Here is a 22457-nt window from a genome sequence, read left to right as displayed (position 1 = left end):
TTTATATACATATATAAAATCTCCCCCTATGGCCTTCCGGACTGAGTTTTCATCACGTCGCTTCCTGGATGAAGAACCCAGGGTGTGTGGGGCAGGGGTTGTGGGTGATGTAGAGAACCTAAAGGGGACTTAGGTAAGGGGTTCAGAGTGGCCGACTGAGGTGAAGCTCTGCTGGGATTCCTACACCCATTCTTTCCACCTCAGGCCCCCTTTCAGTCCTCTTGTCCAAATGCCTCTTGTTTTGAAGGGCCCAGACAGAGACAGAGACAACGAGATACACAGAGACAGAGACGCCGAGGCACCAGCATCTCTCTCCCCCTTCTGTCCCGCCCCACCGCTCTGACGGACACCGGCTCTCAGCCAATAGCGTCCACGATGTGCTCTGGGAGGGCCAATGAGACACAGAGGAGGGCGGAAGATTTCCCCGCCCCCACTTCTAGGCTTGGTTGAGCCGTGCAGGTAGGTCCGGGGCTGGGGGAGCCGCCGTTGGCACTGGTGCCCCTGGGGGTGGGGGCACAAGTGGGTAGGGGTGATGGTGGGGAAGGGGAGGCGGCCCCGACCAGGGGAGCCTGAAGGGGCGGCCCGGCCAGGAGGCGGGGGACCGAGGGGCCCGGGGAGAGGGCGCCGCCGAGGGCCCTGGAAGACGCTGGGCTGGGGGAGCGGGGACGCGTGTGTGGGGCGCAGGGACCCCCGCCCCGCGCCCACCCGTAGGCCTGGGCCGCGGTACGCGGGCCGAGTGGCCTGGGGGCCTGGCTGTCCTGGGGGCGGGCTGGGGCCGGGGGCGCCGAGCAGAGCCCGGGGCTCCAGGCCGAGCCGAGGTGGGACGGACCGACGCGGAGAGGAAGGGAGGCTGCATCCCACGGGCCGCCCCTCCTGAAGCGAACCGGGGCAACGGCCGCAGGCGCCCCTGCCCTGCGCCCACTGCCCCACTCGCCCCCTCCCTAACAATGGGAATAGGGCAGAAGGAGTCGCCCCATTGCGGGAAGGTTGGGGGGGTCGGTTTGGGACCGGGGTCCAAGGTGGGGGGAGGGGTGAGAACTAAGGCTCTCCTCTTTCTCCTCTCCCGCTGTCTTTGGGGGGGGGTGTTTCACGGAGCGACTATTAAACCCGCCTGAGACTTGGGTCAGGAGTCATACTCCCCCTCCTCCCCCCAAAGCCGATGAGCGGTGAGGAAAGTGATGCCAAGTCTTTGAAGCCGAAGTGACAAACGCATAGCAAGAACAAATCCACTCCGGAGGTTTTTATTTTTTATTATTTTTTAAAAATGAGGGTACTTTTCGACGTTTATTTTTAAAGAGGTGGGTGCTGTTATTTTTGTCCCTACTCAGGCAAGCCTCCATTTTAAGCGAAGCAGTAACTGGTTAAGCTGGAATTTTATTCAGGCCTAGGACTTGAACAAGGATCCCACAAGGGGTCATTTAGTCCATCCTCCTGCCTCCAGGCAAACTTACCTTCTTCCTATCCTCAAAATTAAGTCATTTGGTATGCTTTTAAAGATCTCTAGGGAAGAAGGGTTTTTTATTTGCCTATAATACTTCAGTCAAGATAGATTTTATTTTTCATGTAGAATCAGCTCTGAAACTTAATTTAAGCTTAAACTTAGGGCAGTTGGAATGATCAGAGCGGTTTTAATTTGCTAAATAAAATTAAACGTGGCAAGGGTTTTTTTTTAGATGGTTAGTTAACAAATGACCTTTCAATAATGTTTATGAAGTACCCTGGATAATAATTTTTTTCCCTCTGGAATTTTGGTTTTCCAATTTTTTGATAAACAGTTTTACATTATTTAGAATATGTGTTACATGTTTATTTCTCTTGTTAGGTAAAGTATTTTCATACACATATGGAGATACACATACACACATTTACTCTTTTCTAAAGCAGACCGTATTTTCTATACGTTTTTAGTATGGTGAGGCAAATAGTACTTCAAATCTCTGCCAAAATACCTTAAACTTTGCATTTTCTTGATTATTTTCTAGTCTAAATGAAAGTCCTCTCTTTCAGATACCTTTCTCGAAGCAAAAAAATTTCCTACCTGCTCCTACTTGGTGACTGAGGGAATTACTAAGACTTTCTTCTTGTTCATTTCTGAGTATTGTCTGAACTATTCCTGACACTATGAATGCTATGTGGATGCCTCTTAAGGTAAGATGTGTTATTTTTTCATTACCAGCCTCATTTTATTTAGTTTTCTTTAGAATTGAGAATATTCTAATTCTTGAATTTGTTACTCTTCAATCCCTTTACCTGGCTCTCCTCTTGCCTCCACTCTTGTATTTGCTTCCTAGGATCAATTGGTTACACCTTACTTTGTGTTGCTACTGTTCTTGATTATTGGTGTTAAAATATTAATGAAGTTCTCAAATTAACTTCCATTATAATGATATGATCATGTTTTTAACTTTATGACAACCTACATAGTTGTAAAGTTGTGTTCAATCCTAGTCAGATGTGTTGGCAATTCAGACATCCAGGTCCACTTTCAAATAGGTACTTTAGAGTCATAGGTACTAGGGTGTGTCCCACTCTTGCAAATCAGTAGCTGATTCATGTGTTACAAAAGATGTGTCATTAACCATTTGTTTACTCCGAAACTTCATATAGTATATCAGAACATTTTAAGACCTGCTGGTTTACATGTATGACTCTTTCAAGAGACCTCCTGCTGCTCCCAAGTCCTTTGCATGAGATTTTAGACTATTTTCCTCAACAGGTAGCACTTGTGCCAAGTTTCATCCCATTGGGTAAAAGTCTCATTTGAGCAGTGTGGACTAGTGACCTTTTGAAAAAAGCATGTTGATGTGGTGGAGAAGCCAGTCTGTTTTGGCTTTTCCAATCTCTCGTACTTAAATGGCCAAAGAACTCTCCATTAGGACTAAGTAGAGGGCAAAGCTTAAGACATATGTAGGGAGGAAATAGGAAGAAGGGTAGAGAAGGATAAGGAGTGACACAAGCCCTCTTCCAGCTTCACCTTCCTTCAGAGTTGGATAGTAGCATGCTTAAAGTGGTTGTGTGGTAATCTGCTCTGTGGAATTCCAGATTGATGCAGTGGATAAATCAGAAAATAATACAATCTGTGTAACCTAAATATTTGGACTTGTGGGAAATCTTCAGGTAATATAGACTGAGTTCTCATCTTCATTTATATTTCAGCTGCTATTGTTGGATAATGAGTGCACATTAATATAAAGGAAGCCAAAGTGGCATAGTTTTTCCAGCCATTCTCCCTGGAGAGTTGAAGGGGTAACATGGGTAACACAGCCAGAAGTCCCAAACCCATAACACTTGGGAGACCTGTGTAAGGGTGTTTCTACTTCTTAGCAAGTGTTTAGTGCCAGGACCTGGTGGCCTCAATACTCTTTAGGAAGCAGGCAAGGGGATTGAGATGAATATATTGGATTTCATTTTACAGTTATCTCGGTTTTAACTAATGTATTAGGTACACAGAGGCCTGCTTTTGAAGATATCTATGATGTTTAAGGTTTTACCTCTAAATCTTTCTGAACCTGGGTTATAGTACAGTAACCTCTGAAGTTGTACTAAGGGCCACTGGCATGGCAGGAATACAGAAAGGAAGTAAGTCAGTGCTCCCTACTGTGTGAGCTACCACCTGTTAACTACTTGGAATGTAGTTATGTGTTTGCCTTGATTTTATGTTCCCTACCAATCCTTTGATCAGTAGAAACATCTTCTAAGTCTAAACAAAATTTTTATTTGCTAAAATTTCCTCCTATTTTTATTACTTCAGAAACTTAAAAATTGTAGTGTTTGTTCTGGGCAGGATAGCATTGAGTTTGTGGGCTGGAAAATAAAAGCGGAGAAAGGGGCCGGGCGCTGTGGCTCACGCCTGTAATCCTAGCTCTTGGGAGGCCGAGGCGGGCGGATTGCTCAAGGTCAGGAGTTCAAAACCAGCCTGAGCAAGAGTGAGACCCCGTCTCTACTATAAACAGAAAGAAATTAATTGGCCAACTGATATATATATAAAAAAAAAAATTAGCCGGGCATAGTGGCGCATGCCTGTAGTCCCAGCTACTCGGGAGGCTGAGGCAGAAGGATCACTCGAGCCCAGGAGTTTGAGGTTGCTGTGAGCTAGGCTGACGCCACGGCACTCACTCTAGCCTGGACAACAAAGTGAGACTCTGTCTCAAAAAAAAAAAAAAAAAAAAAAAGCGGAGAAAGGGAACTTTATTCTCGTTTTTGATTGTGAATATCTTTAATACACTTCTGATGTATAGTTTCAGATTGGAACTACTTTTTTTGCGTGTGTGTGAGACAGAGTCTCACTCTGTTGCCGGGGCTAGAGTGCCGTGGCATCAGCCTAGCTCACAGCAACCTCAAACTCCTGGGCTCAAGTAATCCTCCTGCCTCAGCCTCCCAAGTAGCTGGGACAACAGGCGTGTGCCACCATGCCTGGCTAATTTTTTCTATATATTTTTAGTTGTCCAGATAATTTCTTTCTATTTTTAGTAAAGATGTGGTCTTGTTCTTGCTCAGGCTGGGTGGAAATACTTATTTTTTTTTTTTGAGACAGAGTCTCACTTTGTTGCCCAGGCTAGAGTGAGTGCCGTGGCATCAGCCTAGCTCACAGCAACCTCAAACTCCTGGGCTCAAGCGATCCTCCTGCCTCAGCCTCCCAAGTAGCTGGGACTACAGGCATGCGCCACCATGCCCGGCTAATTTGTTCTATATATGTTAGTTGGCCAATTAATTTCTTTCTATTTATAGTAGAGACGAGGTCTCGCTCTTGCTCAGGCTGGTTTCGAACTCCTGACCTCGAGCGATCTGCCCGCCTCGGCCTCCCAGAGAGCTAGGATTACAGGCGTGAGCCACCGCGCCCGGCCGGAAATACTTATTTTTAAGTAAAAAGAAATGATAGGTTAATTCAAGTTTGTACTTCGGAGCCAAAATATTTATTTTCTATAGTTCTAATGCTTCATTTCCAATTACCTTATTTTAGAATGAACTCTGTAGTTCTGTCTGGCATTGCTTCCATGTTAGACTTGAGTATGTGTTTGTTTTTATGCTCTTAGAAAATGCCCACATAGCCATTCACCCTTTTCACAAAACAAAGTACCAAAGGAAACATAATTCCAAACAAAAACTCCTCAATAAAAGGCACTCTTGTTAATTAGAAGTTCCCTTAGAAATTATTATTTATCCATTTTTTGTGTATCAAGAGTCTGCCTTCTTTAAAGCCTGAATATTGCCAGCCATGACTAAGTAATGTCAATGATGTTTTTAGGTCTAGTTTTAGGGTTAGGTTTAGGGCACAGATGAGAGTGAAGAGGAATAGGGAGAAGGAGAATTGGGAGAGTTGAAGGAAAGAGCAAAATTAAGCTGAGGAGGAGAGAAAAGATAGATGGTCTTTGGTGTGTGGCATGGAGCCACCATCATTTGTCTTAGGTAGCTCATAGGGGCCGCTGGGTACCTTGTGTGCTAGACTGAACTATGATGAAAGCAAGTAAAAAGTATTCTTAATAGGCAAAAGGACAGAATTAAAATTATATATGATATGGAAAGATCTCTAAGATAAACAGTTAAGTGATAAAAGCAAGATGCAAAACAGTGTGTATGATATGTTACCCTTTGTATTTTTAAAAAAAAAAAGCAGGAAAAGAAAATGTGTATTGTCTTGTATAGGCATTAAAAAACTTTAGAAGCATAAACAAAAAAATGGTGTCATTGGTTACTTGTTAGGTCTAGGAATTGGGCAGGTAAAGGACAAAAGGGCATTTATTGAAACCTTAAAATCTGTACCCCCATAATATGCTGAAATAAAAAAAAAATAGGAAGGGGAATTCTTTTTTTTTTTTTTTTTTTTTTTGAGACAGAGTCTCACTCTGTTGGTGGGGCTAGAGTGCTGTGGTATCAGCCTAGCTCACAGCAACCTCAGACTCCTGGGCTCAAGGGATCCTTCTGCCTCAGCCTCCGCAGTAGGTGGGACTACAGGCTTGTGCCACCATGCCTGGCTAATTTTTTCTATTTTTTTCTTCTTCTATTTTTGGTAGAAACGGGGGTCTCGCTCTTGCTCAGGCTGGTCCCGAACTCTTGAACTCAGATGATCCCTGCGCCTCGGCCTCCCAGAGTGCTAGGATTATAGGCGTGAGCCACCACACCCAGTCGAAAGGGGACTTCTTATTGTATTATATCTTTTTATACTTTCTGATGTTTGCATCAAATTAAAAAATTAAATACAAAATTTAAAAAAATTTTAAAAATAGCATCTCAGTCCTTACATATTTTATTCTCCTGTGTGGAGAGAAGTGGCAAGAGACCCAACTGAGAGAGCAGAATAATTCTTGAACAGTAGTTGAAGGGGTATGTACCCAAAGGGTCCTGTAATCTAGGACACATGTTCTCTTGGGATCTTGAAGAATTTGGAATCTATAAATGTATATTTCTAGTATTGAACTGAAAAGTCAGACTTTTGCTCTTAGAGTTTCAGCCTAAAAAGATTTTTTTTTTTTTAGACAGTCTCACTTTGTTGCCCAGGCTAGAGTGAGTGCCGTGGTGTCAGCCTAGCTCACAGCAACCTCAAACTCCTGGGCTCAAGCGATCCTCCTGCCTCAGCCTCCCAAGTAGCTGGGACTACAGGCATGTACCACCAAGCCTGGCTAATTTTTTCTGTATATATTAGTTGGCCAATTAATTTCTTTCTATTTATAGTAGAGACAGGGTCTCGCTCTTGCTCAGGCTGGTTCCGAACTCCTGACCTCGAGCAATCCGCCCGCCTTGGCCTCTCATAGTGCTAGGATTACAGGCGTGAGCCACCGCGCCCGGCCCTAAAAAGATTTTTATTGTTCATTCTCTCAAGTTGCCAATTAGATATAACATCAACATTCTTGGCAGTGTGATCTTGGGTGACTTTTTTTTTTTTTTGGAGACAGAGCCTCACTCTGTTGCCCGGGCTAGAGTGCCATAGTGTCAGCCCAGCTCACAGCAACCTCAAACTCCTGGGCTCAAGCAATCCTTCTGCCTCAGCCTCCCGAGTAGCTGGCACTATAGGCATGCACCACCATACCCAGCTAATTTTTTCTATATATTTTTAGTTGTCCAGCTAATTTCTTTCTGTTTTTGTTTTTTTTTAGTAGCGACAGGGTCTCGCTCTTACTCAGGCTGGTCTCTAACTCTTGAGCTCAAGCAATCTTCCTGCTTCGACCTCCCAGAATGCTAGGATTACAGGCATGAGCCACTGGGCCACCGGCCTTGGGTGACTTTTAATTTCTCTGAGATTCAGGATCCTCTTTTGTTCTGGAAATAACACTTCAGAGAACTTTTGTGTGTAATATATCTGTAAAGGATATAGAGGAGTGTCTGGCTTAGTGGACTGCTACTGTTATTATAATAATTACTGTTTTTTTTATATATATATATCAGTTGGCCAATTAATTTCTTTCTATTTATAGTAGAGACGGGATCTCGCTCTTGCTCAGGCTGGTTTTGAACTCCTGACCCTGAGCAATCCGCCCGCCTCGGCCTCCCAAGAGCTAGGATTACAGGCGTGAGCCACAGCGCCTGGCCAATTACTGTTAATAATAGTTCCTTTTAGCCTACTGGTAAGAGTAGGGGTTCTGGGGTTCTGGCTGTGTGGTGTTGGGCATGTTCGTTAACCTCGTAGAGCCTCCATGTCTACCCTGTAAAAAGAGTACAATACCTAGATACCTAGATCCTAGGGATCCTGTGGATTTTGTAAGGATTAAGTGAGTTTATTGCTACAAAGTGCTTAGACTAGCACCAGGTAGGTACACAGTTAAACACAAGCTACTAATTTTCTTTGTGATATCTGTTTGGTAGGGCTGCCATAACAAAGTAATGTAGGCTGAGTGGCTTAAACAACAGAAATTTATTTTCTGACACTTCTGGAGGCTAGAAATCTAAGGGCAGAAGCATGCTTCCTCTGAAGACATGAGGGCAGAATCTGTTTCAGGCCTTTCCTAGCTTCTGATAGTTCTTTGGCTTGTGGCAGCATAACTACAATCTTTACTTAAAGTTCTCCTGATATATATGTCTCTGTCCAAAATTTCCTCTTCTTGTAAAGACAATAGTCAATTGGGCCAGGTATGGTGGCTTACACCTGGAATCTTAGCACTCTGGGAGGCTGAGTCAGGAGGATCACTTGAGGTCAGGAGTTCGAGACCAGCCTCAGCAAGAGCAAGACCCCCATCTCTACTAAAAAGAAAGAAATTAGCCAGGCAACTAAAAATAGAAAAAAATTAGCCGGATGTGGTGGTGCACGCCTGTAGTCCCATCTATTCGGGAAGCTGAGGCAGGATAATCATTTTAGCTGAGGAGTTTGAGGTTGCTGTGAGCTAGGCTGACGCTATGGCACTGTAGCCTGGGCAACAGAGCAAGACTCTGTCTCAAAACAAAACAAACAAAAAACAAACAAAAAAATCACTGTTTGTCTTGACACTCTCTCCTCTCACCCTGTGCAGTTCCTGGGGGCTCATCTTAGGTGAGTTTGTGCCTTGCCATCTATATGCTGATGATTTGCAAAGTGTTTTTTCCAGCTCTGACTAGTTTTCTTATCTCCAGTCCCACATACAGATGTCCCAGCTTCCTCCTGGACATCTCGACTTGGATGTCCTATGGACATTTTCATATCCTAGGTATTGTCACTCACCCAGTCACTCAAGTTAGGGGTTTGGGAGGCCTCCGGATTCCTTCTTGGGCCATCCTAGTCATCACTTTCTTGAGATCCTAGCTCATAAAGATTTCCTGGTCATCCTTCTTCTCCCTTCTGAGTTCAGACCTTCATCACCCTTTTTCCTGCATGACTTCGTCCCCTTCTAATCATTGTCCTTGACTACTTTCTGCTTTCCAAGTTGCTGCCAAAGTCCTTGTAAAATGTACATCTAGTCATATGATCATATGACTCCTCCTCCACCATGGCTCTCCTGGCTTTTAAGGTAAAGTTCAAATGATTTTGCCAAGTACCCAGACCCTTGATGATTTGGCCTCCACTTTTATAGACAGTTTTCAGTTCCTTCTGTGCACCTTATTGTTCCTTGCCTCTGGGTCTTCACACATGCAATTATCTCTATTTAAAATGGCCTCTACCCTGTTCTGGAAACCTACTCCCTTTAGTTTCTCTAATAAAGAGTAATGATAATAGTAACAACAGTAGCTGACACGAGTGCTTCCCATGAACCCAGATATTATTCCTGAGTGTGTGTGGGCATGCATACAGTGCATGTGCATACCTAACACTTCTGTTGTACAGTGATTGCTGGTTTGCTTCTCTTTTATCCCAGCTAGTCTCTAAATTCTTTGAGAGAAAGAGCTGGCTCTTGTCTTTTATCTTCACTGCTTGCACTTGATGGCACTTAGTAAATGTGTGTTTAATGACTGGTCTAAGGACTGCATTGCCAGATTTGGGACATGTATCTGTAGGGACGTATCAGTGGAAAAGCTGAGTTAGTCACATACATTTGCCAATCCTGGCCTTACCCTTTGGAACTATAGGTCCTAGTCTGATAAGTGTGGATAGCTTTGGAATAAGGATTGCGGAGACTTATTACTTTTTAAAAATAATTTTCCTTTGAATGCTGCAGGACATAGGTATTTTTGTTATTTTTGCTTTGGGGAAAAAGAGAGTCAATTTGCAGACCACTCAGTGTCATTTGGTAACTAGAATTTTTTCACATTATTAAAATAAAGTAGAGGGAAATGAATATTATTTAGGCCTCTGTTGTACCAACTAGGTAGTATAATTGGTAGGGAAGTGATTGTTGGAATTCTTTGTGACAATAGTTCTAGGACATTAGTGAGTAGTTATCCCCCAATCCTTTTCCATCAGAGCTCTGTTAAGTATAAGTTTAGATACATAGCATTTTCTTTTTTTTTTTTTTGAGACAGAGTCTCGCTTTGTTGCCCAGGCTAGAGTGAGTGCCATGGCGTCAGCCTATCTCACAGCAACCTCAAACTCCTGGGCTCAAGCAATCCTCCTGCCTCAGCCTCCCGAGTACCTGGGACTATAGGCATTCGCCACCATGCCCGGCTAATTTTTTGTATATATTAGTTGGCCAATTAATTTCTTTCTATTTATAGTAGAGACGGGGTCTCGCTCTTGCTCAGGCTGGTTTCAAACTCCTGACCTTGAGCAATCCGCCCGCCTCAGCCTCCCAGAGAGCTAGGATTACAGGCGTGAGCCACCGCGCCCGGCTCTTTTTTATCACTGTATGTAAATTATGTATGTAGTAACAGCCCAGAAAATGGGAAGCTTATAATTGTAGGCCATGGTTTATTTTTATCCAGCACTTGATCATGGTGGTGATATTTTTGGCCAGCAGGGGGAGCTGAAGTTGCTGATACATATGTGATTCCCTCTCAACTGGCTTTCAAAAGTTTGTCAGCCAAGAGAAAATAAGAAAAGCTTTACTGATAAAGAGCATGATCAGAGTTCACAAAGAAGAAATACAAATGACCAAAAGGCATATATGAGAAACATTCTTATTCTGATAACTAATTTAAGGAATGCAGATTAAGTGACATACATACTATTTTTTATCTATCAAATTGGCAATTGGACTGTGCTATGAGGGACAATCTACAAAACTGCTAGTGGAGTGTGCATTGGGCCCAATTTTTCTGGAAGATATTTTGGCAGCATATATTGACAAAACTAAAAATGTCAGTAATTCCACTTCTAGGAATTTACCCTAAGGAGGGAAAATAGAGATATATTGAAAGATTTTGAACAAACATTCACTGTAGCACTGTTTATACTAGTGAGCATTGAGAATAAACCTAAATGAGCAGCAAGATTTATGGTAAAACAAATTATGGTATATTTAAGAGTAGATGATTTATAACTATATTTTTTTTTTTTTGAGATGGATCTCAGTCTGTTGCCCTAGCTACAGTGCAGTGGTGTCATCATAGCTCACAGCAACCTCAAACTCCTTGGCTCAAGAGATCCTCCTGCCTCATCCTCCTGAGTAGCTGGGACTACAGGCATACACTATGACTCCTGGCTAATTTTTTAGACGGAGTATCACTCTTGCTCAGGCTGGTCTCAAACTCCTGAGCTCAAACAATCCTCCCGCCTTGGCCTCTCAGAGTGCTCGGATTACAGGCACGAGCCACCTTGCCCAGCCTGTAAAATAATATTTTTGAAGAACGTTTAGTGTCTCAGGATGTTGAGTATATGATAAATGAAAAATTCAGGTTATAGTATAGACTATATAAGGAGGATTCCAAATGTATAAAAGATTAAGAATGTGTGTATGTACACACACATATATAAATAACACATACATACGTACCTAGATAAAAGAATGGAAGGAAGTACAATGACCAATCTCATTGAGTTTATTAGGGGTCCATTGACCCAATTGGTATGTATAAGTTGGCACCACAGGATGTTTTGAGGTGAGGCACTGTTATCCTTTTTTTTTCTCCTTTTCTGAGTCTGGGTCTTGCTCTTTTGTCCACCTGGAGAATAGTGCGGCCATAATCATAGCTCACTATAGCCTCAAACTCCTGGGCTCAAGGGATCCTCCCACTTTGGCCTACCAAAGTGCTAAGATTGTAGGTGTGAGTCACAGCTCCTGCCCTTTTTTTCTTTTTTGCACAGATCACTGCATTGTCTTTAGGGAACATTCTACAGTTATCCAAAAATTCCTTTTGACTGGAAGGGACGAGTCCTTTAAGTATAACTTAGATTTTTTTTTCCTGTAAATACCTTGCTTTTCATTTGTCCATGCTGTAACATACCTGCCATTTTCTTGCTTGTAGTAGTTTGGCCTCTTGCATCTCAGTGGGCTCTTAGAGGTAATCCAGGGTAAGAATCACCTTTTTAGTTAGGTCTGATGGTTAGAAAACTTGAGCTGAAATGTGCTCCTCTGGAATTTCCACTTTGGGCCTAATTTTGTCTACACAGGAACTGCCTAGAGCAAGTCTAGTTTCTCTTCTGCTGAACAGCCCTTCAAGATATTTAGACTTTTCGGCTTGCCAAAGTATTCTCTTGAGCTGAAAATAAATCCTATGTTTTACAAATGTTTCTCATGTGATGCACTTAGAAATCCTTTCCATCTCTTAGTTCTCTTATTTTTTTCAACTCAATGAGTATTTTGTTATCAGGAAGCTGGTCATTCTATCTGAAAAATGGGGAATTTTCTGTATATCTTTTTTAAAATTTTTATTTTTAAAGACAGGGTCTCAACTCTGTCACCCAGGCTGGACTGCACAGCAGGGTGTGATCATAGTTCAGTAAAACCTCTAATTCCTGGGCTCAAGTGATCTTTCCATTTCAGCCTCTGGAGTAGCTGGGACAACAGGTACATGCCATCGTGGCTGGCTCATTTTTCTGTTTATTTATTTATTTATTTATTTATTTATGCTCAAGAAACTGAAATCTATGTTTTGTTTTTTTTAGAGATGGGGTCTTGCTATTTTGGCCAGGCTGGTCTTGAAATCCTGTCCCTAAGCCATCTTCCCACCTTGGCCTCCCATAGTAGTGCTGGGATTACAGGTGGGAGCCACTATGCCTAGCCAATCTTTCATATAATATATTAAAATGTTAAATATAGCATTTCCAGAAATTATCTAAGATCAGTCTTCTGTTTATACTTCTTCATTTGGAGAAGTGCTTCAGCATCCACTCATAATTTTCTGTGTCTAAATTACGCTCTGCCTATGGTAAATGTTCTCAGTTCTGTGGCCTCTAAGGTTTTTAAAAAATAACCTTTTATTTAGAATCTCAGCAAGACTTTTGTGAAAGCCCACATAAATTATATTCACATACTTACTTTCTTAGAGAATTTGGGTAGACTAGTGTGGTGTGATTTCCCCTTTTAGCAGCCATGTTGTCTTTTCCTCAGATGGTTATTCACATGGATATGTCTTCTGATTCCATCCTCTATTAGAGATTTGCCAGTTTGGCTGATTTGAAGTTGCAGCCAGAGCCCTTCTCTTGAGTAGATGGAAGTTGCATTGATGGCATTTTTTAGTCTGTTTTTGTTCAGTAAATATTTGAGTGCCTAAATATGCCAAGAGTTGAGCAAGGGACTGGGTAAATGTTGTTGGTAAAGGAAACAGATGTGGTTTCTGTCCTCCTGAGACTGATAGATCACTCCTTTTATATGACCATCAGCTAGTATGTTCTGCCCTGAAGTTTTATAATTTATGCTTAAGTTCCTTTAAAACACAGAAAATATTTTGGGTCTTCAAAACTACCTGACATCTGATGTATCAGTTTAGAAGCTTCATATATATTTAATGATTAATTTGATTCACTATTAGTGATTTATATGCTTTAAAGAATAATTTTGATAGCTCCCTGCCCCATATCTTTCCCAGTAAATACTGAAGCAGATAAAAATTAGGTATATGATCTGTCTTGCTTTTATCACTGTTTGTATCCTGTTTATCAAGTGACCCATCTACTCTTTATTAAGCATCTAGATTTTTATATATGTAAACCATCTGGCTTGGCATTTTCTTAAGTTTTTTTTTTTTTTTTTTTGAGACAGAGTCTCATTTTGTTGCGCAGGCTAGAGTGAGTGCCGTGGCGTCAGCCTAGCTCACAGCAACCTCAAACTCCTGGGCTCCAGCAATCCTGCTGTCTCAGCCTCCCGAGTAGTTGGGACTACAGGCATGCACCACCATGCCCGGCTAATTTTTTCTATATATATATTAGTTGGCCAATTAATTTCTTTCTATTTATGGTAGAGACAGGGTCTTGCTCTTGCTCAGGCTGGTTTCGAACTCCTGACCTCGAGCAATCTGCCTGTCTTGGCCTCCCAGAGTGCTAGGATTACAGGCGTGCCTGGCCTCTTAAGTTTTAACTGATGATTTGCCTACATAGATCTTAGTGTTCCTGATCAGCTACATTTTGTGGTCTTTTATTGCTTTTCCTTGTTTTTTTTTTGTTGCCCAGGCTAGAGTGAGTGCTGTGGCGTCAGCCTAGCTCACAGCAACCTCAAACTCCTGGACTCAAGAAATCCTACTGCCTCAGCCTCCCGACTAGCTTTTCCTTATTTGTGTTTTTTTCTATTTTGAAAAAAATTATTTTTCTCCTCCTCTTACCCCTTACCATGCTACCTAGCAATTTAAATTTTTGGTTGAGAACCTGACTTCTTTTTTTTTTTTTTTTTTTTTGAGATAGAGTCTCACTCTTTGCCTGGGCTAGAGTGCTGTGGCGTCAGCCTAGCTCACAGCAACCTTTAACTCCTTAACTCCTTGGCTTAAGCGATCCTCCTGCCTCAGCCTTCTGGGTAGCCTGGACTACAGGCATGCGCTGCCGTGCCCAGCTAATTTTTTTTTCTATTTTTAGTTGTTGGGCTAATTTCTTTCTATTTATAGTAGAGGGGGTCTGGCTCTTGCTCATTCTGGTCTACAACTCCTGAGCTCAAGCAATCCTCCTGTCTCGGCCTCCCAGAGTGCTAGGATTATAGGTGTGAGCCACCGAGCCCAGCCAGAGAACCTGACCTTTTTCATTTCTTCCTTTCAGTAAAGTATTTTAAAGTTAATGTCTGTGCCTTCTATGGCAAATTTGCTTTTTAGATACAATTCTAATTTTATTTAAAGCCAAGATTTTGTGTGTATGTGTGTGTGTGTTTTCTTTTTTTTTTTTTTTTTTTGAGACAGAGTCTCGCTTTGTTGCCTAGGCTAGAGTGAGTGCCATGGCGTCAGCCTAGCTCACAGCAACCTCAATCTCCTGGCTCAAGCAATCCTTCTGCCTCAGCCTCCCAAGTAGCTGGGACTACAGGCATGCGCCACCATGCCCAGCTAATTTTTTATATATATATATTAGTTGGCCAATTAATTTCTTTCTATTTTTATAATAGAGACGGGGTCTCGCTCTTGTTCAGGCTGGTTTCGAACTCCTGACCTCGAGCAATCCGCCCGCCTCGGCCTCCCAGAGAGCTAGGATTACAGGCATGAGCCACCACGCCCGGCCTGTGTGTGTGTTTTCTAAAATTGAGTAACCATATAATACATTTTTAGTTTTTCTTGACTATACAGAATGTTCGTTAAATGTGTTTTTATCTCTATTACTAGTCGGTCATCTATGTCAGTTTCTGATTATAATTTAGAACAAAGTTCTGTTACATTTATATACCCTAATAGGATCTGCATTTTTTTTTTTTTTTTGAGACAGAGTCTCACTGTGTTTCCCAGGCTAGAGTGAGTGCCGTGGCGTCAGCCTAGCTCACAGCAACCTCAAACTCCTGGGCTCAGGCAATCCTGCTGCCTCAGCCTCCTGAGTAGTTGGGACTACAGGCATGTGCCACCATGCCCGGCTAATTTTTTCTGTAGATATTAGTTGGCCAATTAATTTCTTTCTATTTAAAGTAGAGATGGGTCTTGCTCTTGCTCAGGCTGGTCTGGAACTCCTGAGCTCAAATGATCCATCTGCCTCAGCCTCCCGGGTGCTAGGATTACAGGCGTGAGCCACTGCACCCGGCCAAGGGATCTGTGTTTTTTGAGAAAGTATTTATTGTGTTATTTAAATGTTATATCATTTTTCTCCCCCCAAAATTTTGTGTTGTTAAACACATAGATTGTTGAACCCCACTTTGTTAGAAGTACTTCTCAGGTTTCTGAATCATTGAGCTTTAAAGTTGAAGAAAATCTTGATTTAAGTGAGTCAAGCTCTTTTCTTTTCTACATGAAGAAATTGAGAGTGGTGAGTCATTTGCCCAAAGTTACACAGCTTCTCAGTGGTAGAGCTAGAACTAGAATGCCAGTTCAGCATGAACTTTATCGGTCTGATGATTACTGGGGGATGGACTTGGCTAATCACATTTGTATTAGACCATATGCAAACAAAAAAAGAGTTCTTGATTTATAGAGAAAAAGATGAAATGATCAATCTGGCTTGGAAATGAGTTGACTGATCAGCATATTCTTTCCTGTTCAGCATATACTTGGCCTCTGAGATCCTTGTATTTGTCAATCAGGGCATCTTTCTTATTACCCTGGATAGTGCTGGGTGTGATGATGCCAAATACTTTCTCTTTGAACTCTCTTGTATAGAAGCCTTGCTACCCATCTGTTATAATATTCTTCAGGCAGAGTGCAATACTATTGCTTTTGTTTAAGCTTCTAAAATAATATATTCCAGTTCTATGTCCCTGAAGATAACCTTTCTAGTAATAGGCTTTTGTGTTCCTTAAACTCTTCACCCACCCACTAATGTCTTAGCTTCCGTCATTCCTGGAGATGTCTGATTGTGTCAATGATATGTTGGGTCTTTCTTCGTTCCATTTTTCACAATTCCGAGTAACTTGAGTTTTTTTTTTTTTTTTTTTTTTTGAGACAGAGTCTCACTTTGTTGCCCAGGCTAGAGTGAGTGCCATGGCGGCAGCCTAGCTCACAGCAACCTCACACTCCTGGGCTCAAGCGATCCTACTGCCTCAGCCTCCCGAGTAGCTGGGACTACAGGCATGCGCCACCATGCCCGGCTAATTTTTTCTGTATGTATTAGTTGGCCAATTAATTTTCTTTCTATTTATAGTAGAGACGGGGTCTCGCTCTTGTTCAGGCTGGTTTTGAACTCCTGACCTCGAGCAATCCACCCGCCTCGGCCTCCCAGAGTGCTAGGATTACAGGCGTGAGCCACCGCGCCCGGCCCGAGTAACTTGAGTTTGAAGGGAACCTAAGTTTTGTTTATCTTGACTGCTGGTGATGAGTTTACAAGTGTAACATGAAGGCAAATTAGTGCTCTGAGGTAATTTCTCAAGGGGAAATAAATGGCAGAATTATGGCTTGTCTTCTGACATTTTCACAGGTGGTTTATCTTTTTTTGTTTAAGGTGAAATGTTTAGAAATTAAGCACTATTTTGACTTCCTTTATTTTATGGCTTTTTGAGATTATTGAGATACTTTATTTATTTATTTATTTTTGAGACAGAGTCTCACTTTGTTGCCCAGGCTAGAGTGAGTGCCGTGGCATCAGCCTAGCTCACAGCAACCTCAAACTCCTGGGCTCAAGCAATCCTTCTGCCTCAGCCTCCTGAGTAGCTGGGACTACAGGCATGTGCCACCATGCCTGGCTAATTTTATATATATACTTTTTTAGTTGGCCAGTTAATTTCTTTCTATTTATAGTAGAGACAGGGTCTCGCTCTTGCTCAGGCTGGTTTTGAACTCCTGACCTTGAGCGATCTACCCTCCTTGACCTCCCAGAGTTCTAGGATTACAACGTGAGCCACTGCACCTGGCCAGATTATTGAGATACTTAAAAAAAATTTTATTTATTTTTTTGTTTATTTTTTAGAGACAGGGTCTTGCTCTATTACCCAGGCTGGAGTGCAGTAGCATAATCATAGTTTATTGCAGCCTCCAACTTCTGGGCTCACGTGATCCTCCCACCTCAACCTCCTGAGTAGCTAGGACTATAGGCACATGCCACCACACCCAGCTAATTTTTAAATTTTTTGTAGAGATGGGGTCTCACTGGTCTTGAACTCCTGGCCTCATGCTATACTCCTGCTTCAGCCTCCCAAAGTGATAGGATTTCAGACATGAGCCAATGTACCCAGCAAGATACATTTAACATACCAGAAACTCTATCCAATTTAAAATGTTCAATTAAGTGGTACTTTTCAGGTATTCACAGAATTGTATATCCATCACTATAATCTAATTTTAGAACATTTTCCAAAAGAAATCCTATATCTGTCTCTTACCAGTCAATCTCTATTTTTCTCTCCCCAGCCCCTGGCAACCACTAATCCACTTTTTGTCTTTATGGATTTGCCTATGGACATTTCATATAAATGAAATAATACAATATGTTGGTTTTTGTGACTGGCTTCTTTCACTTAGCATGTATTCAAGGTTCATCCATGGTGTAGCATTTATCAGTACTTCATTCCTTTTTATAGCTGAATAATATTCTATTATATGGATATGCCACATTTTTCTTTTTCTTTTTTTTTTTTTGAGACAGAGTCTCGCTTTGTTGCCCAGGCTAGAGTGAGTGCTGTGGCGTCAGCCTAGCTTACAGCAGCCTCAAACTCCGGGACTCAAGCAATCCTTCTGCCTCAGCCTCCCAAGTAATTGGGACTACAGGCATGCACCACCATGCCTGGCTGATGTTTTCTATATATATTAGTTGGCCAATTAATTTCTTTCTATTTATAGTAGAGACAGGGTCTCGCTCTTGCTCAGGCTGGTTTCGAACTCCTGACCTCGAGCAATCCGCCCGCCTCGGCCTCCCAGAGTGCTAAGATTACAGGCGTGAGCCACTGCGCCCGGCCTCCGCATTTTTCTTATTCTTTAATCAGTTGATGGACATTTGTGTGGTTTCACTATTATGAATAATGCTGCCGTAAACATTCTTGTACCAATTTTTGTTTAGACACCTGTTTTTAGTTCTCTTGGGCATATACCTAAGAGTTGAATTGTAGGGTGATACAGTAACTCTGTTTAACCACCAGACTGTTTTCCAAAGCTCCATTTTACATTTCCACCAACAATGTATGAGCGTTTCAGTTTCTGTGCATCCTTGCCAATACTTGTAGTTGTTCATCATTTTTCATTTTTTGATTACAGCCATCCTACTGGTGTGAAGTGATATCTCATTGTAGTTCTGAATTGAATTTTCCTGATAACTAAAGATGATGAGATATTTTCATGTGCTTTTGGGCCTTTTGTATATTTTTGGAGAAATGTCTATTCAGATTCTTTGCTTTTTTTTTTTTTTTTTTCTTTTGAGACATGTTCTTGCTTTGTTGCCTGGGTAGCATGCCATGGCATCAGCCTAGCTCTAACACCAATCTCAAACTCCTGGGCTTAAGTGATCCTTGCCTCAGCCTCTCCTGGACTCAAGCAATCCTTCTGCCTTGGCCTCCCAAAATGCTGGGTTTACAGATGTGAGCCACCATATCTAGCCCCAATTTCATTCTGTTACATGTGAATATTCAGTTGTCCCGGCATAGTTTATTGAAAAGACCATTCTTTTCTTCATTGAACTGTCTTGGCACTCCTGTCAGACATCAACTGACTGTCAGCTTGAGGGTTTATTTTTGGACCTTCAATTCTATTCCATTGATTTGTATGTTTATCCTTATGTCAGTACCACACTGTCTTGATTTCTGTAGCTTTGAATTATGTTTTGAAATCAGGAGGTATGAGTCCTCCACCTTTGTTCTTCCTTTTCTTTTTCTTTTTCTTTTTTTTTTTGAGACAGATTCTTGCTCTGTCACCCAGGCTAGAGTGTCATGGCACTAGTCTCACTCACAGCAATTTCAAACTCTTGGGCTCAAGCAATCCTCCTGCCTCAGCCTCCTGAGTAGCTGGGACTACAGGCATGTGACAGCATGCCTGGCTAATTTTTTCTATTTTTAGTAGAGATAGGTTCTTGCTCTTGCTCAGGCTGATCTCAGAACTCCTGAGCTCAAGTGATCCTCTTGCCTTGGCTTCCCAGATGCTAGGATTACAGGCATGAGCCACTGCACCCACACTGTTCTTCCTTTTCAAGATTGTTTTGGGTATGCTGGGATTGACTCTGTAAATCAGTTTAGGGAATATTGCTATTTTAACAATGCTACATCTTCTGAGCCATGAACATGGGATGTCTTTCCATTTCATTAGGACTTTAACTTTTTTTGACAATATTTATAGATTTCAGAGTATAAGTTTTTCACTGCTTTTGTTAAATTTATTTCTAAATTCTTGTTTTCTGATGCTACTGTAAATGGAATTATTTTTAGTTTTATCTTTACATTGTTTATTGCTAGTTTATAAAAATATAATTACTATTTGTATATTGATCTTGTATCCTATAACCATTTTGAACTTATTAGCTCTGAAAATTTATTTGTGGATTCCTTAGGATTTTCTATATACAAAATCATGTCACCTGCAAATAAAGGTAGTTTTATTTCTTCCTTTTTTTTTTTGAGACAGAGTCTCACTTGTTGCCCAGGCTAGAGTGAGTGCCGTGGCGTCAGCCTAACTCACAGCAACCTTAAACTCCTGGCTCAAGCGATCCTCCTGCCTCAGCCTTCCAAGTAGCTGGGACTACAGGCATGCGCCACCATGCCTGGCTAATTTTTTCTATATATATTAGTTGGCCAATTAATTTCTTTCTATTTATAGTAGAGACGAGGTCTTGCTCTTGCTCAGGCTGGTTTCGAACTCCTGACCTTGAGCAGTCCGCCCGTCTTGGCCTCCCAGAGAGGTAGGATTACAGGCGTGAGCCACCGCACCCAGCTATTTCTTCCTTTTTAACCTGAATGTTAGTTTTGTTTCTTTTTCTTGCCAATTTGCCCTGCTAGAACCTCCAGGACAATATTGAATAGAAGTGGTGTTGAATAGAAGTGGTGAGTGGGAATCCTTGTTTTGTTCCTTATCTCCGGGAGTAAGTGATTTTAGCTGTGGGTTTTTCATATAGGTACCCTTTATCAGATCGAGAAAGCCATTTCCTAGTGTTTTTTTTTTTTTTTTTGAGACAGAGTCTCACTTTGTTGCCTAGGCTAGAATGAGTGCCGTGGCGTCAGCCTAGCTCACAGCAACCTCAAACTCCTGGGCTCAAGCAATCCTTCTGCCTCAGCCTCCCAAGTAGCTGGGACTACAGGCATGCGCCACCATGCCCGGCTAATTTTTTCTATATATATTATTTGGCCAATTAATTTCTTTCTATTTATAGTAGAGACGGGGTCTTGCTCTTGCTCAGGCTGGTTTCGAACTCCTGACCTCGAGCAATCCGCCCGCCTCGGCCTCCCAGAGAGCTAGGATTACAGGCGTGAGCCACCGCGCCCGGCCCATTTCCTAGTGTTTTGAGTGTTTCTTTTATCATGAAACGGTGTTGGATTTTGTCAAATACTTTTTTTGCATCTATTGAGATCATGTGGTTTTTATCTTTTATTGCGTATCCTTTATTATTTTATCCTTTACTACATTTATTGACTTTCAGATTCAACCAACCCTGAATTCCTGAGATAAATCATATTTAGCAGAAGTATATAATTCTTTTTATATGTTGCTGGATTCATTTTGCTTTGTTAAGGATTTTTACATCTAAATTCATAAAATATATTGGTCTGTAGTTGTTTTCTGATATCTTTGTCTGGTTTGGGATCAGAGTAATAATAGCTTATCGAATGAATTGAGATGTGTTCTTGGTTTCATCTTGAAATAATTTTGGTTTAATTTTGAACATTCATTTAGCAATAGTAAATGCAAATTCCTAGTTACTAAAGATAATAAAGGTATAACTAATGTTTAAAGAACAGTTACTGAACTATTGCAGTCAAAAGAAACTTTGCAGCCTCTCCCAGGGCAGTAGCAAGTATTTTAGAATGAAAGGGAGTTGTGGAATTGAATACAATTGGATTAGGTCACAATTATTTTTTCCCTGAGACTAAACATCCTTCACACCCCTGTCTGCTTGGCACAATTTTTTTTTTTTTTAGGTCTAAAAAAAAACCTTTTTTTGCCTACCTTGAGTGGGACATTCAGGGTAGAGGTTCCAAGTCCAGCACTTTAAATCCTTGCTGCCTGCTTGGTTCCCTTAAACTCTTCTCTTAGTTTTTTTGGGGGTACTTACTTTGTTCCTTCATTTTGGTTATACCATAAATATCACCTAATTTTAGTATTCCTGGGATGACTTAGGCAAGCTTCAGAAAAGGAGTGAGAAGAGAGTAGAATTGGAAGCATAAAGCTACTACATTTTGCTGATTAGTCTCTGATCACATACTAGCTTTAAATTTCTTTTTATTGAGACAGAGTCTCACTCTGTTGCCTGGGCTAGAATGCCATGGCGTCAGCCTAGCTCACAGCAACCTCAAACTCCTGGGCTCAAGCAATCCTTCTGCTTCAGCCTCCCGAGTAGCTGGGACTACAGGCATGCGCCACCATGCCCGGCTAATTTTTTCTATATATATTTGTTGGCCAATTAATTTCTTTCTATTTATAGTAGAGAGGGGGTCTTGCTCTTGCTCAGACTGGTTTCGAACCCCTGACCTTGATTGATCCTCTGGCCTTGGCCTCCCAGAGTGCTAGGATTACAGGCATGAGCCACCATGCCCCGCGTAGCTTTCAATTTTTGACCATTTAAAATATCAATGAATAGGGATTTTTCTTGATTACCACATAGCTTATAATGTTGACTGAATATTTATTCCCAGAGATACTAGTGTTTAATATTCATTCAGCACTCAATATGTTTAGGAATGAATGGTAGGGCTTTAAGGGGATGTCTAGTTTCATTGAAAATTAAAGAAAGTCATTCAAGTTAGGAATATAGGTATTACTATTGCCATAAAACTTTAATGCCTTAGCCCAAATAATGCTAGCATGGTCATATTTTGATATTGCCACTGTAGGTATTCTGGGAAATGTGAGTTTTTTTTCCTATCCCCTGCACCAAATGATTTTTTCCTCTTATACTACAGAAGATACAGTTTCATTAAACTATTTTATTTTATTTTTTTTCCTGCTGGTTGAAATTAGTTCATTTGGGACAAATTTTGTTAGGAAAATTTGTCTCTAAATGT

General features: G+C 41.6%; 1 protein-coding gene across 4 annotated transcripts in view; it reads left to right on the top strand.

The window, feature by feature from the left end:
- Window positions 1-384: 384 nt before the first annotated feature.
- The window catches only part of KANSL1 (KAT8 regulatory NSL complex subunit 1), a 179018-nt gene continuing 156945 nt past the window's right edge, over window positions 385-22457 (top strand). For 2 of the 4 annotated variants that reach the window (XM_012751047.3, XM_012751042.3), the window contains exons 1-2: window positions 387-459; window positions 2008-2148. The gene's annotated coding sequence lies outside the window, so the exon portion shown is untranslated. Of the gene's footprint in view, window positions 460-1088; window positions 2149-22457 lie in introns of those variants that run through there. The other 2 variants (XM_075994652.1, XM_075994650.1) reach the window with 2 other exon arrangements.

The sequence above is a fragment of the Microcebus murinus genome, chromosome 18 (genome assembly GCF_040939455.1).
Source record: "Microcebus murinus isolate Inina chromosome 18, M.murinus_Inina_mat1.0, whole genome shotgun sequence".
NCBI classification, from domain to species: Eukaryota; Metazoa; Chordata; class Mammalia; order Primates; family Cheirogaleidae; genus Microcebus; species Microcebus murinus.
Note: the sequence above shows the minus strand (reverse complement) of the source record. Positions and strands in the feature narration are given on the sequence as shown.